This window comes from Elephantulus edwardii, unplaced genomic scaffold (genome assembly GCF_000299155.1).
Source record: "Elephantulus edwardii isolate Elephantulus edwardi_28Jun2011 unplaced genomic scaffold, EleEdw1.0 scaffold00178, whole genome shotgun sequence".
Lineage (NCBI taxonomy): Eukaryota > Metazoa > Chordata > Mammalia > Macroscelidea > Macroscelididae > Elephantulus > Elephantulus edwardii.
In genome coordinates, this window is record NW_006399928.1 from 1640033 (window position 1) to 1658878 (window position 18846).

Sequence of the window (18846 nt, forward strand, 5' to 3'; positions counted from 1 at the left end):
CAACTGATAAATGGGCACAGGATATGAACAGACACTTCATCAAAGAAGACATTCAAATGGCAAACAAACACATGAAAAAATGTTCAAAATCCCTAGCTCAAAGAGAGATGCAAATCAAAACAACTATGAGATATCATCTCACCCCAGTAAGAACAGCAAAATTCAACAGATCAGCAAAAAGCAAATGCTGGTGAGATTGTGGAAAAACTGGAACCCTTATTCACTATTGGTGGGAGTGTAAAATGGTGCAACCACTCTGGAAAGCAGTATGGCACTTTATCAAAAAGTTGGAAATAGAAATACTATTTGACCCAGCAATTCCACTACTGGGAAAATACCCTGAAGAAACCAAAACTTCCACTCAAGCAGATATATGCTCACCCGTATTTATTGCTGCATTGTTTGCAACAGCAAAGAGTTGGAAACAACCCAAGTGCCCATCAACAAACAAATGGATAGAGAAGCTGTGGTATATTCACACTATGGAATACTACATAGCATTGAAAAACAAGGAACTCATGAAATATTATGCAAAATGGATGCCCTGGAGACATTATGCTGAGTGAAATATCGCAATCACAAAAGGACAAATATTGCATAATACCACTGTTAAAACAGGACTGACATCGGGGTTGGGAGGAAACTAGGAAGAGTGGATAATAATGTACACTGCATTGAAACAGATGAGGGAGCAAAATGCTTAAAAGGAATGTATGATTAGGTATTATTTGCATGACAACAGCACAGAATAAGAGCTGCATAGTAAAGTGGACTGGAGCAGTGGGTGAATTGTATAACAATGAAATTTTTTTTCAAAGAGAAAAGCGAACTTGGGAGGGGTGGGTAGGGAAGAAAATGTGCAACAATGAATGAAATTCATGACCTAGACGTCCATTGTGAAACATTCTTTGCCTTCCCTACTCTCCAACTTACTTTCCTAATAAACCCCACAACTGAGTCAAGTCTGTGAGTCTTGCAACAAACATTGGACCCAACGATTATAAAAAACAGGTGCAGGAGCATGTGCGGTGGCATGTATGACTGTTTAACTGTGTATAGTGCTATAGACATCATTGATGGGGACACTTCCCTTATATAAAGTAGGTACAAGTCACACTCGGCCTCACACAGCTCCAAATATGATGAAACACAAAACAAACCTTCTCTTTAAAAAGTAGATCAAATTGCAGACCCAAAAAATACTACAGAACCAGGGAGGCAGAAGAAATATATTCATATACCGCTACTGAAGAAGTTATAAATAATGAAAGAAATAAATGAAACCATAAATAAAGGGTATACACTCAAGACAGGGAACCAGAAGAAATATTTTGATGTGGAGTTACATGAACATGAAATGAAGAATTTATGGATGTTAGAAAAAAGAACTGAAACAATAAATAAAACGCTACAAAAATGAAAAAATCAGTACAAGACAGGATACAAACATCACAGTAATGAAAAAAAAAAACCAAACAAACAGAAAAACATGATAATGTAATCCAGAATATCAAGACTGAAATAGAAGAATTCCCCAACACACCAAAGTGACAAAAAGACAAAATACATGAGATTGAACAGAGAGTCAGTGACCTAAAAGACAAGAACCTCAATAAGAATTTACAAGAAGAAAAAACAGAGAGAAGACAGAAGGAAAATGAAGAAAACATTAGAATCGTAGGTGCATATGACAGAAATTTGAGAACCGGCAAGGGGAAGGAAAAACACTGAGATAAAATGCAGAAGAAGTACTAGAAGAAAACTTCCCAAGCATCATGAAAAAGGAGGAAATCCACATTCAAGAAACTCAGCAAACTTCAAACAGACTAGACCCCCAAAAGAAAAACATCAAAGCATTTCAAAGTCAAAATCTTCAAAAATCAAAGATAAAACTACACTATTAAAAGTAGCAAGAGAAAAACAGAGTCCTCTACAAAAGATAACCAATTATATTAAGTTCTGAATCCTTAGCAGAAACTATGCAAGCAAGAAGATGACAATCAGATAGCATATATAGAAGGCTGAAACAAAAAATAACTGCCAGCCAAGTATCCTATACCCAGCAAAGCTGTCCATCAGATATAAAGGAAATATTAGGTCCTTTGCAGAAAAGCAGGAACTTAATGAATTTTTTTTAAAATAAAAAAACAACTCAGCAAGAAATACTAAGGGAAATCCTTCACACAGAGACACCAAAAGAAAGTGAATGGACCATAATAACAGCAACCACAGAAAAGGAAACAACAAAACAGCAACCATAAAATCTGGCCTATCAATAACCACACTTAATGTGAATTTCTTAATTGCACCAAATAAGTGAAAAAGAATAGCAGAACGGATTAAAAAGGGAGAAAAAGCACATCAGTATATCTCCTACAAGGGAAACATATAAGAAATGAGGGGTGAAAAAGACTAAAAATCAAAGGTTGGAAAACTATATACCAAGCAAATAGCACCCACAACAAAGCAGGACTGGCAATACTAATCTCTGATAAAATGGACTTCAGGATGAGACCATCATAAAATTATTAAAGACACAATAGATCAAGAAGATATAATGTAGCCAGGTGTGTACTTCTTGTGAGACTCACTCATCAGGGACCTTATCATCACTCTGCTGAAAGATGCCAGGGCCTGTATACCATGGCTGGCCCAGAAGCATCTTCCAGCCACTGCTACCCCAATTATCTACTAAAAGCTGAGGCTCAGCACAGGTGCACTCACATCCGGGCCAGCGACAAAACCACTGCTTGCCAAGTTGAGGGGCCTCAGTTTCAGGGTGGTCCAAACCACAATCCTACCTCCAGCATTAGGCCCTGTTGCCTAGAGAACCTGCTGCACCACCAGCTGGGGACCACCTGCAGTCCCAACTGTCCAGAGCCAGGAGCACCAATATCACTGGTACTTTTGTTAAAACACTGTTGGCTAGTTATACCACATGGGATCCCTTAAGCTGAAGCAGAAGGGGCTGGGCCAGGTCAAGCTGGGCTGAGAATTGGTTTCTGGAAGGAAACATATTTCCCTCTTCTGCCATTCAGGTACTTTGGAAGAAACACTGCTGTCTAGCTACACCATGTGGGATCCCTTAAGCTGAAGCATCAGAGTCCAGACCCAGCCAAGCAGGGCTGAGAATCAGTTTCTGAAAGGGAACAGACTCCCCTCTTCTGCCATTCATGTACTTTAGATGAAATATTGCTGTTTAGCTATGCAATGTGGAATCCCTTAAGCTGATGGAGAAAGGACCAGGCCAGGTCGAGCCAGGCCAAGACATGCTTTCTGGAAGGACTTCCCTTTTCTGCTATTCAGGTTCTTTGGGAGAAATACTGCTGTCTAGCTATGTCACATGGGATCCCTTAACCTGAAGCAGAAGGGCCTGGGCCAGGTCAGGTCAGACAGAGCCAGGTGGAGACATGGTTTTCGGAAGGAACAGACTTCCCTCTTATGCCATTCAGGTTCTTTGGGGAAAAACTCTGTTCTTGGGCTCTCAGGTTTGCAGGCCTCAGAACAAAAAAGGAGCACAAATATATAAGTCCTTCACAAAACACTGCTATACATTGAGTTACCATAGAGTTACAACCTAACATCTATAAAGAAACAAAACAAAAAAACCAAACACTCACAATGTCAAGAAAGTGGCAGTCTTCCTCAGTCATCATGAACAGCCCCTGAGGACAGCCTAAGCTGCACCACAGAGGTTTTAGTATGTTGTATTTTCATTATCATTTGTTTTTAATTTCATTCTTTATTTCTTTTATAATTCAATCATGTTCTAGCAGAGAGTTAATTAATTTCCATCTGGGTGGTTTTCTAAGTTTTACCCTTGTGTGGTTAATTTCTACTTTTATGGCATTGTGGTCTGAGAAGATACTTTGTATTATTTCAATGTTTTTTAATTTGTTGAGGCTTGCTTTTTGTCCTAAAATGTGATCAATTCTGGAGAATATACCCTGTGCACTTGAGAAGACAGTGAACTGAGTTTTACCTGGATGCAGTTCCCTGCATATTATCCGCATGATTGAGTTGGCTGAATGTATAGTTCAGGTCTTCTGTATCTTTGTAGCATTTCTTTTGACTTGACCTATCCTTTGATGATAGTGGTATGTTGAAGTCTCATTCCACTATTACGGTGTTGTCTATTTCTTTAGTTCTGTTAACTGATGTTTTATATATTTTGTAGGTCTATCATTTGGTGGTATTTAGTTAAGGCAGTCCTCAGGGGGCAGTTTATAGCAATAGGCACACGAATAAAGAAATATATCAATGACCTAATTCAACATCCTCAACAAACAACAATCTAATTCTACAGCCTCTAAAAGAAAAGAAATTATAAGGACAAGAGCTGAAATCAATGAGATAAAAAACAAACAAACAAAAAGTTGAAACCATTAATAAGACCAGGAGCTGGCTTTTTGAAAGGGTCAATAAAATTGACAAACCACTGCCAAAGTTAACAAAAGAAAAAAGAAAGAGAAGACATAGATAACTCAATAAAGAAATTATAGAGGTGCTATCACAACAGAACCAGATGAAATTAAGTCGACAATATCAGAATACTACGAAAACCTATACTCTGATAAATTCTAAAACATAGAGGCAATGGACAAATTCCTTAAAACTCATGCCCTACCCGATAGTCAAGGACAGATAAAGAAAACCTGAACAAACCAACCACAAAAAAAGAAATTTAAGAAGTCATAAAAAAGACTCCCACATAAAAAGTCCTGGCCCATATGTCTTCAAAGTTGAATTCTACCAAACATTCAGAGAGGATCTATCACCAATTCTACTAAAAGTATTTTTTAAAATAAATAAATAAAAACAAATAACACTCCCAGAGTCATTCTATGAAGCAAGCATGGCCCTAATACCAAAACTGGACAAAGATATTACCATGAAAGAAAACTAAAGAACAATATCTCTCATGAATATAGATGCAAAAATCCCTAACAAAATCTTAGACTATAATCCTAAAACACATCAAAAATAATTCATCATGACTAAATTGGATTCATACCAGGTATACAAGGATGGTTCAACATAAAATAATAATCAACATAATTCACCATATTGTCTTTGTTGTTATGTGTCATTGAGTCATTTGCGACTCATATATACAACTATGTACGCTGCTCTACCCTGAGCCAAGCTTACTGTCTCTGACATGTCTACCCCCTTAACTGAGTCAATCCATCTCATCCAGGGTCTTCTTCTCTTGCACTGTCCTTTCACCTTCCCAAGCATGATGAACCTCTCCAAGGACTGGTCCCTCCTTGCACATGTCCAAAGTATGTCAGACTTAGCCTCAAAATCCTAGCCTCCAAGGAATAGCCCAGTTTCACCCTCTCCAGGTCAGACCTGTTTTTTCTCTTAGCAGTCCGTGGTATATTCAGTACTCTTCTCCAGCACCATAGCTCAAAGGCATCAATTCCTCTTCTCTCATTCCTAGTCATTCTCAAGCTTTCTGATGGATAGCAAGTAATTGCAAAGATCATGGCCTGGATCAGCTGTACCTTAGTCTCCAGACTGACATCATTGCTCTTCAGTACTCTGGAGAGGTCCCTAACAGACAAATTTCCCAATGCAATTTTTCTCTTGATTTCCTGGTTGCTGGTACCAACAGTGTAGATTGTGGAACCAGGCAAACTAAAGCTGTTAATAATCTCAGGCTCTTCACCATCCATCTTGATGCTGCCAATTAAAAATACCAGGTACAAGTATCCTGGAAGGCTTCCTACCTCAGATGGTTCTGAGGAAAAGTTGTTCCAGGACTGACTTCTCTTCCATTTGCAGCAAGGTGCTGACACAAGACGATAGGTTCCCAGGAGAGAGTGGTGTAGATCTGGCATAGATCTGGTGAGTAAGTGTTGTTTTCTTGGACTGAGGGCCTGCAGCCCTCAGGCCTAAAACTAATTTAACTCTCTGCCCCAGCCTGCGAATGGGGCGTTTTACCTGCAATAAAATGGTGATATGGGCCAGGGTCAGAATCCACTGCCTTCCCACAATCCCAGACTATTTTAACTACTGGCCAATAGAACTGGCAGCAGTACAAGGTGTTTGGAATCACAGAAGCCCTGATGACTTGAAACTTAAGCCACCATATCAAGAGCTGGATAAGGGAAGATAGGTGTTGAATGGTGTAAGCAGGAGTCAAAAGGGATGCTGGTGGAGTAGGGGAAGGGGTGGGTCAAGACACACGTCCCAAGGGCGAGTAGCAACACTGAATCTATCGGTAATTTCTATAATTGGGTAAATGTCTTTCATCTGTTCCTTTCGATAAAATGCTTGTCTGTCAGATACTATTCTAAAAATAATTAAGACAGACTAGGAAGAAGGATTGGGCATCCACTTCCAAAATAACAGGCCTTCAAAAACCCTATGTACAATAGAGCATACTTAGACTAGCAGACATGGCAACTGAGGCTGAGATCACAAATAAGGAAACACAAAGAAGGAAGAACAGTTGTAAGCAGACACTAGTGATTGGAACATGGAACGTGAGAATAAAGTAGGGAAAATGGACATTGTTAAGAAAGAAATGGAGTGCATAAATACTGACATACTAGGTATTGGTAAAGTGAAATGGCTTGGCATTCATCATACTAACAAAGCAAATAACAAGAATCATATGATATTAGCAATTGATGCAGAAAAGGCATTTGACAAAACCCAACATCGCTTCCTGATAAAGACATTCAGCAAAATTGGAATAGAAGGGAATTCCCTCAGCATAGTGAAAAGCATACATGCAAAATCAGGAACCAATACAATTCTCAAGGGAGAAAAACGGAAAGCATTTTACTTGTGAACGGGGACCAGACAAGGTTGCCCACTGTTGCCACTTTTATTCAATATTGTATTGGAAGTACTTGCTAGGAAATCAAAGGCATCCTGATCGGCAAAGAGAAAAAACTATTGCTATATGCAGATGATATGATAATGTGCACAGAAAAACCCAAGGACTCCACAACAACAACAACAAAAAAAAAAAAAAACCAACACACACACACAACCCTAAAACAAAAAACAACCCAAACCCACACTATTAGAGGTAGTAGACCAATTTAGCAGAGGGGCAGGATATAAGATCAATATCCAAAAATCAGTGGGATTCCTCTCAGTAACAAAGAGAACTCAGAGAAGGAAACCAAGAAAGCAATATAAATTACAGTAGCCAACCAGAAATTGAGATACTTGGGAGTGAACCTAACTAGAAACACAAAAGACCTATACAAAGAAAACTGCTCTATTCATGGATAGAAAGACTCAATCCCAATACCGATAGTAAATCCATTTTTCAAGGATATAGAAAGGGAGATTTTCAAGTTTATTTGGAGAGGAAAGAGACCCAAAATAAGCAAAGCACTTCTGAAAAGCAAAAGTGAAGTGGTAGGCATAGGATTCCCAGATCTCAAAACTAACTTCACAGGGCTAGTAACCAAAACAGTGTGGTACTGGTACAATGACAGGCACATAGACCAATGAATCAGAATTGAGAACCCAGAAATGGACCCAGCTATGTATGTACGGTCAATTGATATTTGACAAGAAAATAAAACCTATCAAATGAGGAAATGGTAATCTCTTCAACAAATGGTGCTAGCAAAACTGGACTGCTACCTGCAGAAAGCTGAAACAGGATCACCATCTCACACCATACACAAAAATCAACTCAAGGTGAATCAGAGATCTGGGAGTAAAGCCCCAAACCATAAAGTTCACCAGAGACAAACTGGGATAAAGCTTAGGAGACCCAATCTATGGTATGAAGACACTGTCAAATACAGCCAGAAATACACAATTTGGAGAGGATAAAATTGATGAACAGGACCTTGTAGTGATTAAATCCCTGTGTGCAACAAAAACTTTTTTCAACAAAGTGAAAAGAAAACCTATGGACTGGGGGAAAAAACATACGGCAATACCATTTCAGACAAGGCTCTCCTATAGACCAATATCTCTCATGAACATAGTTGCAAAAAAGTCCATAACAAAATCCTGGCCAATAGAATCCAAGCACTCTTGGATTGAGAATTAGAGCTAGTAGACCATATAAATATATAGTAGACTATATAAATATATACTTATATTTAAAAAATTATAATTCATCGTGACCAAGTGGGATTTAAAAAAGTATGCAAGGATGGTTCAACATAAGAAAAAATGTCAAAGTAATTCATCAAATTAACAAAGCAAAGAATAGAACCACATGATCCTATCATTTAATGCAGAAAAGGCTTTTGATAAAACCCAACACCGCTTCCTCATTAAAACACTAAACAAAACAGGAACAGAAGGAAATTTCTCCAACATAGTGAAAAGTACATATATATGCAAAACCAAGAGCTAATATCATTCTCAATGAAGAAGATGAAAGGTATTTCCATTCTTGAACAAGGATGAGACAAGGATGTGCACTAGCACCACTCCTATTCGGTATTGTTTTAGAAGTACTTGCTAGGGCAATATGACAATAGATTGAAATAAGAGGCATCAAGAATGGCAATGAGGTGGCAAAATGCAGAGGATGCTATATACAGATAAAATGATAGTGTACACAGAAAACCCTAGAGAATCAACAATAAAAACCTGTTAGACCTAGTAGATCAATTTAGTAGAGTGGCAGAATACAAGACAATAAACAAAAATCAGTGAGATTTCTCTACAGCAAAAAAGAAAACATGGAAAAGAAATTAAGAGAGCAATACCAATTATAATTGCCAACTACAACATGAAATAATTGGGAATAAATATAGATACACTAAAAACCTTTATAAAGAAAACTACAAAACACTACTACAAGAAACAATAGAAGACCTAACTAAGTAGAAAAAATAATCCCTGTTCATGGATAGGAAGGCTCAACACAGTAAAAAGTAAAAATGCCAATTCTACTAAAAGCAATCTACATATTTAATGCAATTCCAATATAGATATCAAATTCATTTTTCAATTTGAAGCTCAAAATTTTAATTGAAAAGGAAAATGGAATGTTTATTTGGGAAGGAATGATCCCAAATGAGCATAGCTCTTCTGAAAAATAAAAATCAAGAAGGAGGCAGGGCACGCTCTGATCACAAAATCTACTGCCATAGTAACCAAAACAACATGGTCTTGGTGCAATGACAGATACATAGACCAATGGAGTAGAATTGAGAACCCAGAAATAAACTCATGTATCTACAGTCTACAGTATTTGATCAGGAATCAAAATCTATTAAATGGGAAAACAACAGCTGGCAAAACCAGGTGTCTACCTGCAGAAAACTGAAACAAGATTCACATCTCACACCATACACAAAAATCATCTCAAGGGAGAGCAGAGACCTGGAGGTAAACCCCAAAACCATAAGGATCATAAGAGACAAAAATAGGACAAACTTAGAAGCTCTAACTTATGGTGTAAATAGGTTTACATATATAGCTAGAAATGCACAACCACAAGAGGACAAAATCAATGAATGGGACCATCTAAAGATTAGATAAAGTCTCTGTGTGCATCAAGAAAATCTGCAGACTGGGGAAAAATTTGGCAATGACATTTCAGGCAAGGGTGTGATAACAAAAGTTTAGAGACTATTGCAAGCAACAAATGCTGGTGAGGTTGTGGAGAAACTGGAACCCTTATTTACTGTTGGTGGAAGCGTAAAATGGTGCAACCACTGTGGAAAGCAGTGTGGCTCTTTCTCAAAAAGTTACAAATAGAGATACCATTTGACCCAGCAATTCCACTACTGGGAATATACCCCAAAGAGACCATAACTGCCACCCAAGCAGATATATGCACACCCATGTTTAACGCGGCTTTGTTCACAACAAGGAGTTGGAAACAAGCTAAGTGCCCATCAACAAACGAATGGATGGATAGAGAAGCTGTGGTATATTCACACAATGGAATACTATGCTGCATTGAAAAACAAGGAACTCATGCAATATTATTCAAAATGGGTGACCCTGGACATTATACTGAGTGAAATATCTCAGTCATAAAGGGACAAATACTGCATAATGCCACTGTTGTAAAACAGGACTGACATCAAGGTTGGGGGAGACTTGAGAAAGATGGGATAATAATGTATACTGCACTGTAACAGATGAGGGAAAAAACTGTTTAAAAGGGATATGTAATTAGGTATTACTGTTATAACAGGAGTCCAGAACGAAGGCTGCATAGTGGAATGGACTTGGGGGGAGGGATTGTAAAACAATGGGGGAGCTTTTCTTTTACTTTTCAAAGAGAAGAGTGTACTGGGGTGGGGGAGGGCTGGGAAGGAAAAAAGTGCAACAATGAATGAATGGAAATCTAAAGTCCCTGTAAATTTTCATTAAAATTAATTTAAAAATTCAAGAAAAAAATTTTTTAAGTTTAGAGAATATTATAGGGCCTCCACTAAGAAAATAAAAAACAACAAAAAACTCCCAAAAATCTGATAATCTAATAACAAAATCAGCATAAGACATGAAAAGACTTTTGACAAAGGAAGACATTCCAATGGTCAACAGACATATGACAAAATTGCTAAAAACACTGACAACCAAAAAGATGCAAATCAAAACAACAATGAGATACCATCTCACCCCAGTAACACTGGCAAAGTTTAACAAGACAACAAGTAATAAATGAGAGGATGTCAGGAGATTTGAACACTGCTGGAGAGACTGTAAAATGGTACAATTACTCTGGAAAGCAGTTTGGTGTTTCCTCAAAAAGCTGAATATAGAAATCCCATATGACTCACCTATTGCACTGCTAGGAATATACCCCAAGGAAATTAGAGCTGAAACACGAATGGAAATATGTGCACCTGTGTTCATAGCAGCATTAGCAAGAAACAGTCCAAATATCTATCAACAAATAAATGGATTGAGAAATTGTGGTACATTTACATTTACTATGTAGCACTTAGTAGTAACAATTTGTAAAATACCATGGGATTTTGTAAAATACCATGCAAGAGTCTATAGAGCATTATGCTGAGTCAACTAACTCAGACTCATAAGGACAAATACTGCATAAGACCATTATTGTAAAAGTAGAAAGATGTATATAAATGTACAAAAGAGGAAGGGAATGGGATAAAAGGGTAGTAATCACAGCAGTTTAGTGGGTGGATGAGAGGGAGTGTGAGAATGGGAAAGATTCAATGAGAAATTGAAAATATGATATAATAGTAGCCATAGATCAATGGCAATTAATTATATGGGACACAGTGTATATCAATGATCATATGAACACAGTGTAAATGAGGGAGTTTATGGAATACATGTATATGAATGAAACACAATGTAAATGAATTATTACATGAAAACCAATTAAAATTAGTTGAAAAAAACTCTCCGATCACAATAAAAATGTTAAAAACCCTACTGCACAATGGAGTAATCAAAACAGCAAGGTATTGGTACAAAGACAGAAATATAGATCAATGGAATAGAATCAAGAATACAAAAAATAACCCCATCAACTGATACTTGACTTGTTGTTGTCGTTATGTGCCGTCGAGTCGTTTGCGACTCATAGCGACCCTATGTACAACAGCCCTAAACCATGTTCTATCTAAAATCCATTAAATGGGGAACTCTTTAACAATGATGCTAAAACTGGACATCTACTTGCAGAAAACTGAATCAGGATCCAAATCCCATACCATCACAAAAACCAAAAGAGCCTAAGAGACAAAATGTAAACAAATTTATAAGTCCTAGCCTACAGACCAAAATGTACAATCTTGAGAGGATAAAAACTAATGAATGGGACCTTCTTAAAATCAAATCCCTGTGTGCATCAATAACTTTCTCCAATAGGGTAAACAAACAGAGAGAAAAAAAAAACACAACAAAACAAAACCCAGACTGGGAAAAACCTTTTGGCAACAATCTGTCAGATAAGAGTCTTATGATTAAGGTTACTGAATACTATGGGGCCCCCACAAAGAAAAGACTGGTAACACAGTCACAAAATGGAAAACAGACATGAAGACTCTTCACAAAGAAGGACATTTGAATAGACAATAAACCCGTGAGGAAATGTTCAAAACCACTAGCATTCAGAAAGATGCAAATGAAAACAATGAGATACCATCTCACCCCAGTGGCAGTAGCAATGTTTAACAACATAACAAACAATAAATGTTAGGGAAGATGTGGAGAGGTTGGAACTCTCATGTACTGCTGGTAAAATTATAAAATAGTACAACCACTTTGGAAGGCATTTTTGCATTTTCTCAAAAAGCTGAACACAAATCCCATATGACCCAGCTAAGTATACGTGCCAAGAAAATCATAACTGGGATAATGATGGATGTGCATGCATTCATAGCAGCATAATTCACCATAGCAAGAAAACAGCCCAAAAGCACATTAACAATTGAATGGATTTAAAAATTGCGGTACATTGACACAACGGAATATTATGCAGCACTAAGGAATAATACTTGGGTAAAGTTTGCTGTCAGGGACCTTTCCAGAGTACTGAAGAGCAACAACATCATTCTGGAGACTAAGGTGTGCCTGATACAGGCCACAGTCTTCACAATTACTTGGTATGCATCAGACAGCTTGACAATGACTAGGGATGATAGAAAGAAAATCGATGCCTTTGAGCTGTGGTGCTGGAGAAGAGTATTGAATATATTATGAATTGCCAGAGAGCTCTGATGGCCTAGTGGCAAGAAGCTGTGCTACAATCCCAAAGGCACATAGTTCAAGTCCACCAGCTGCTTCACAGGAAAAGGATGGGCAATCTCCTCCCATACGATTAACTGCCTCTGAAAACCCACCAGAGGGTCAGTTATGGGTCGGTTCCGACTTGATGGTAAACAACAACAACAACATGGACTACCAGGAGAACAAACAGGTTCATCCTGGAGAGGGCAAAACCTGGTTGGTCCTTGGAGGCAAGGATTCTTCGTCTGACATACTTTGGGCATGTTGCAAGGAGGGACCAGTCCTTGGAGAGGGACATCATGCTTGAAAGTGTAGAGGGACTGCACAAGAGAAGAAGTCCCTCGATGAGATGGATTGATTCAGTGACTGGGGTAATGAGGATAGGTGTGTCAGAAATAATAAGGTTGACACAGGATAGAGCAGGTTTCAGAGGTATTGCACATAGGGCCGATATGAGTTTCACGTGACTCAGCAACACATAACAACAACAAGAAGACATAATGATTTCATAAAATATAACATAACATTGGAGAGTCTCGAGAGGATGATGCTAATTGAAATAACTCAGTCACATAAGGACAAGTACTACATTAGACCACTATTGTGAAAATAGGATAATTGAGCAAGATCAGAAAAATGTTCAAAAGGGAAAGGTAAGGAGAGAAGGGACTGGATAACAGAGGTTTGTGGGTAAGAAAGGGGTTAATGGGAAAGGTTCAACAGGGACTTGAAAAGTTAAGGTTATAATAGGCATAGATCAATAGTAATTCATTATATAAAATATAATGTATATAAATGTGTAAAACACAATGTACATGAATCAAATACAAAGTATATAAATAATTGTATAAAATAAAAAGTACATGTATTCAATATGATATATATGAATGATTATATACAAACAAAAAAAAATAAGGACTTTCTGGGGTCATTGCCTGTGACTTTGCCACATGGCTGAATGGGAATAGGAATATGTAAATAACGTGTTCTACCAACAAGGGGAATGGCTAGTTTTGCCATATGTCAGGTTTAAACTGAGGAGGTTCAGTGGCAGAAATCTGGGAATCTCATTGCCAGCAAGAAAGAAGAAGCAGGGAATATAGCACACATCCTTTGGGACCAGAAATTTCTGGGCCAATCATACCAGGGCTTCAGAAGAGCAGCAATAGGAACTGAAAACCAGAGAGACAGAACCAACTTGGAGCCAGAGTCAGGGACTTTGCCCAAGCTTGCTGGAGGACTGGGCATGTGAGGGGAGACAATGTAACTGGCAATCCTGAAGGCACATGGTTTGAATCTACCAGTTGCTCCACAGGAGAAAGATGGGCAATCTATTCTTATGTGATTAACTGCCTCTTAAGACCCACTGGAGAGTTAGCTATGGGTCAAGTCAAACTTGATGGTACACAACAATAACAAGAGAACTTAGTGATACTGGCCTAAAGCCACAAGGATGAAGGATGAAGAACCTGTGATATACATCTCAGAAGCTGTCCTGAGAAATTATATTCTGCTACAACCTGAATTACAGCCTGCTAACTTCCCTAATAAACCCCATAATTATGTCTAATGTCCTGTGAGTCTGTGTAGCTATTGTAGTAGGTTTTGCACTGAGCAGAGCTGTTGGAACCAGTTGAAAAAGGTGTTGAGAGCACAGGCAGGGAATATATCTGACCTCATGGAAATTGGGTTTGTGTGGTAAATACTGTTGATGAGGGAAGTTCCTTGTGGTACTAGTAGAGGTCAGACTTGGCTGTCCTCATGCCACTTTCACTATCTTTACAAAGGTAAAGAATGAAAAATTAATGCTATTTACAAAAATCAAAACTTCAGGCATAAAATATATTATCTGAATTTGTTGGCAGTAAAAACTCTGACTTTTCAATAAACTACGTCAGTTACACATTTAAAAAAGTCTACTATATAGTTCCATTCCCCTCTCAAAAAGAGTCCCCTGTCTTTTGCCCATTTTTTAATTGGGTTATCAGTCTTTTTCTTCTGGAGGCCCAGTATTAGTCTGTATACTTCTTTTTTTTTTAATTAAAGCTTTGTCATTACCAAATGTTGCCGTCCTCCCCTCCATAGGTAGGTTTTCTTTTCATCTTATTGGAAAATTTTTTATGTGCACAGGTATTTAACTTGGGAGAGACTGGAGAGCATTATGCTGAGTGAACAAACTCAGTCTCATAAGGACAAATACTGCATAAGATTATAATAATAATAATAGAAGAATAATTAGTAAAACATATATGGAGATATAAGGGGGCAAGGGGTGAGTGCAGAGGGGTAAAAATGAGTAGGGATGAAATCACAGGGTTGCACAATTTGGTGGGTGGAAGGAGAGGGTAAAAGAAATAGGAAATATACAGCTGGGATCTGAAAAGTCTGGGAAATGGTGATATAGACCAATGGTGATTAATTTTATAAAGCATAATGAATGGGAATGATTTTATGAAACACAATGTTAATTACCACTTCCAGTGCAGGTTCTTATCATTGGTGCCCTAATGGTAAGAACCTGCACTGCAATCCCAAATGACTGGTTCGAATCCGACAGCTGCTCTGTCGCAGAAAGATGGACTCTTTCTTCCCATGCACTAAAGTGTCAGCTATAGGTAGGTTCCAATTTGATGGTACCTAACAACAACTCCAGTTGGTATCAACAAATATAAAGAGCTAGCACACTTAGCTTCTACTGCTCAAAAATATTAAACCTAAAAAATGAAGGACAGAGGATAAGAATCTGTTTTTAAACCTGACAGAACAATTTGAACTCTCATTTCGATCCAGACAGATTGGTGCCTATATGACCCTCCAGTGGGTTTCTAAGGCTGTAAATTACACAAGTGGAGATTGTTCATCTTTCTCCTGTGCAGCTCAAACCACTAGATAGGTTCAATCTCTGAGTTAGCAGTAGAATTCTCTATAGGCTACTCAACCAGAGCTTCCCAAACAATTTGAAGTACTGCAAAAAGCAGGCAACAAACTCCATTACAGACTTAGATAGTCCCAGGTCATCACAGAAATCCTAGAGAACAGCAGTTAATCCTTGGTATTTAAAGCTGAGTCTCTCCATTCTCAATGCCAAAAACCTGGCCATCGTTTGACAAAGAAAATTGAATTCCTTCATCTTTCCACAGAACATCATGGAACATCACATAAATATTTCTGTGGTCATTGACAGTGGAGAAAGGTACATAGATAAAGGAATCAGATTCCTAAATTAATTATCATTTATCTACAGTTTATATGAATAGTAATTCTACTGATTACCTTCTTTTTTTAATAACATTTTTATTTTATATTGGTGTACTTACAAAGTTCGTATCCATTGTTTTTCACACTGGATCTTTCCCATTTCCCTTACCTACTCCTCCCTCCACTCATCAAATTGTGCGACCCTATTGTTATCACACCCATGCCCATCCCCACCCATCTGCTTCCCATCTCTCCCCCTTGGATCCTCAGACACGTTTTACTAGTATCTTCTTTGATAAGTTGTTATCTGTTACACAAATTGCAGTATACAAGTAAGACTCAGGGAAACTTCACAATGTATAACATAAAAAAAAGTGTCTGTCTTAGTATTACATTGATGAACAACAGTTCTGAATTGTGTCCTACCTATCCCACGCCATCCTCACAATCTCTTAGCATTACCAGTATTATGAATATGATGCCTCTATTAAGTGTAGAGGAGCATGGCCAAGTCTTTAGTGAGTTTTGCTGCAAACCCAAAGGCTGTGCATCTTCAGAGGTTTGAATTCACCAGCAGTTCAATGAGAGACAAATGTATAGTACGCTCCAGTTAAGATTTACAACCTTAAGAAATCCAAAGGAGGGTTGCTATGATTCAGAACCCACTCAACGGCTGTGAGTGAGTAGTATCAAGTGTAGAACTTTGTATAGTTAAGATTTACAACCTTAAGAAATCTAAAGGAGGGTTGCTATGATTCAGAACCCACTCAACGGCTGTGAGTGAGTAGTATCAAGTGTAGAACTTTGTATAGTTAAGATTTACAACCTTAAGAAATCTAAAGGAGGGTTGCTATGATTCAGAACCCACTCAACGGCTGTGAGTGAGTAGTATCAAGTGTAGAACTTTGTATAGGCAGTCAAATTAGTACAATAACATTCACAGAGCAATAAATATAAAAGGTCTGGGTTCCCAACCTAGAGGAATTTTTTTGTGTAACATGTCTTCTTTTCCAAGAGGTTAAAAATCCCTATTCATTATAACCACCTCAAAAAGATGGTTGGATAATTTTCCTATATGAAACAAAAAAAAAATGGCAGTCTAGACAATAAATGGCACTAAATTTACTTGAATAAAGAGTGATAAAAAGTGGAAAACAAACAGTAAAGGTAATGATTTGCAAATAAGGACAGAAACACCGTAAAGACTGAAAACAACAAACTGCTCTTGTGAGACTGCAAAGTACCTGGAGTTGATTTTTACTCAGAGACTCCACGCCTGAGGAATTAACTCATCAGATTTCTGTTCTCAAAATACTTCACACCTACCATTCCCATTCCACTCTCCAAAAAGAATTAGAACCAACATGCAAAAGGTGAGTTTTCTTTCCATAGATTGTTTTTAATTGCTGTTCAGAAGTAACAAGTCAGCATATTTTTACCGAAATTATTCTGATGGACTGATCTTCACTACAACACTGAAGGCAATCAGTCTCAAATTGCAGGTAAGTGTGAACCCATGTCCAGTTAATACACAATCCTCGGTTAAAATGAAGGTTAACAGTTAGTTCTGTGTGTGGAGCACGTATTACAGCTGTTTACCGCTCCAACTCCAAAGAGAAGGCTAGTGCAAAAACACTAGCACTGCAGGCAGAAAAATCTCACCAGAACCAGAAGGCCAAGAGAGGCAGTGCAGGCAGTTCCTCTCCGAAACTTGGGTTGAAGTTGAGATATTGTCAACTTTCTCTAAGGGTAGCCCTTGGGAGAGATTAGCAGTACGTAGCGGCATTGACCAGAGTTGTTATTTCAAGGGATCTAAAGAGAGTTTGACTTAGCTGAATCAGGGACCCAGAAGAACCTGCCCTGGGGCAATCCTTTTCCTCACGGACCCTCCCCCTCTCCATCTGCCCTCTAACTCCGCTAAATGAGACAAATTCTTTTCAAGGCCCTGTGGTAGAGGGCTCCCGCCCTACCTATAAGGGGCCCTCTGCCGCCGCTGCACCTACTAGGTGACTCACCTGGTGCCCGTCCTGAGACCTGGGGGGTAGTGTGGTTTCTCTGGGTTCCAGTGGTTGCTGCTGAGGAGACGGATGCCCGAGGTGGTGGATGACGGGACCTTCAGAGTCGAGACCATTAGGTCTGCTCAGGATGCCAGAAGTGCCAGGGCCGCCTAGGCGAGACTCGGTTCCCCTTTCCCGCCGCAACTCCGAGCGCAATTCTAAGTAACAGCACAAAGTCAGCAGGTGGAGGGCCAGAGAGAAACCAAAGAAACTCAGGAAGAGTCGGCAGCTGTTCCCTTCACTTGCTCGGGCAGGGGGCCCACGACAGCCACAGCCCTAGCTTCCCCGCTCACGCGGCGGTTCCCTGTGCTCTACCTCTGGGTAGCCCATGGCCTCGGGAGACACACTCTCTGAGACTCCGAAGCCCTCGCTTCTGCCTCAGCCGTTAACAACCCTGAAAAGTGGCTAATGTCCTGCCATTAGACCTGTTCCTGTGTGATGGTGGCTGGGCGGGATAGAGCAAGGAGCAGCCGCATGTGCAGCTCCACTCCAAGGGATAGGAAAGGGAGGAGGGAAGGGTGGGAAAGAGATGTGGCTCAGCCCGCCTAAAGAGTGAGGGAGGAGGCCGGGCTCACTCGGCCTCATCCTTCAAGAGGCTATAGGAATGCCCAATCACAAGGCCAGTCAAGCCTCGATGTCCCACCCCCTATCGTTCCATCGGAGCCTGAAACCAAGGGGCAGGGCGTGTGGGTTCGCCTCTGCCTGACAGCCCCACCCTGCTCTTCCCGCTTTCAGGGTACCAGTAGGTGGCTGTTGCTGTCCTTCATCTCTAGACTCCACCCCTATTTAACCCTTTAGCGCCTGTACATAGGAGAAGGAAGGAATGAGAGGGTAAGAAAGCGTCACATACTTCGGGCGTGTTGCTTGGAGGGGCTATTCATTGGAGAGGGACTGACTTGGTGCTTGGAAGAGTGGGGGGTAGGCGAAG

General features: G+C 39.3%; 1 pseudogene; it reads right to left on the reverse strand.

The window, feature by feature from the left end:
• Positions 1-17831: 17831 nt before the first annotated feature.
• On the reverse strand, positions 17832-18248 carry LOC102864926 (annotated as a pseudogene).
• Between the last annotated feature and the right edge of the window lie 598 nt (positions 18249-18846).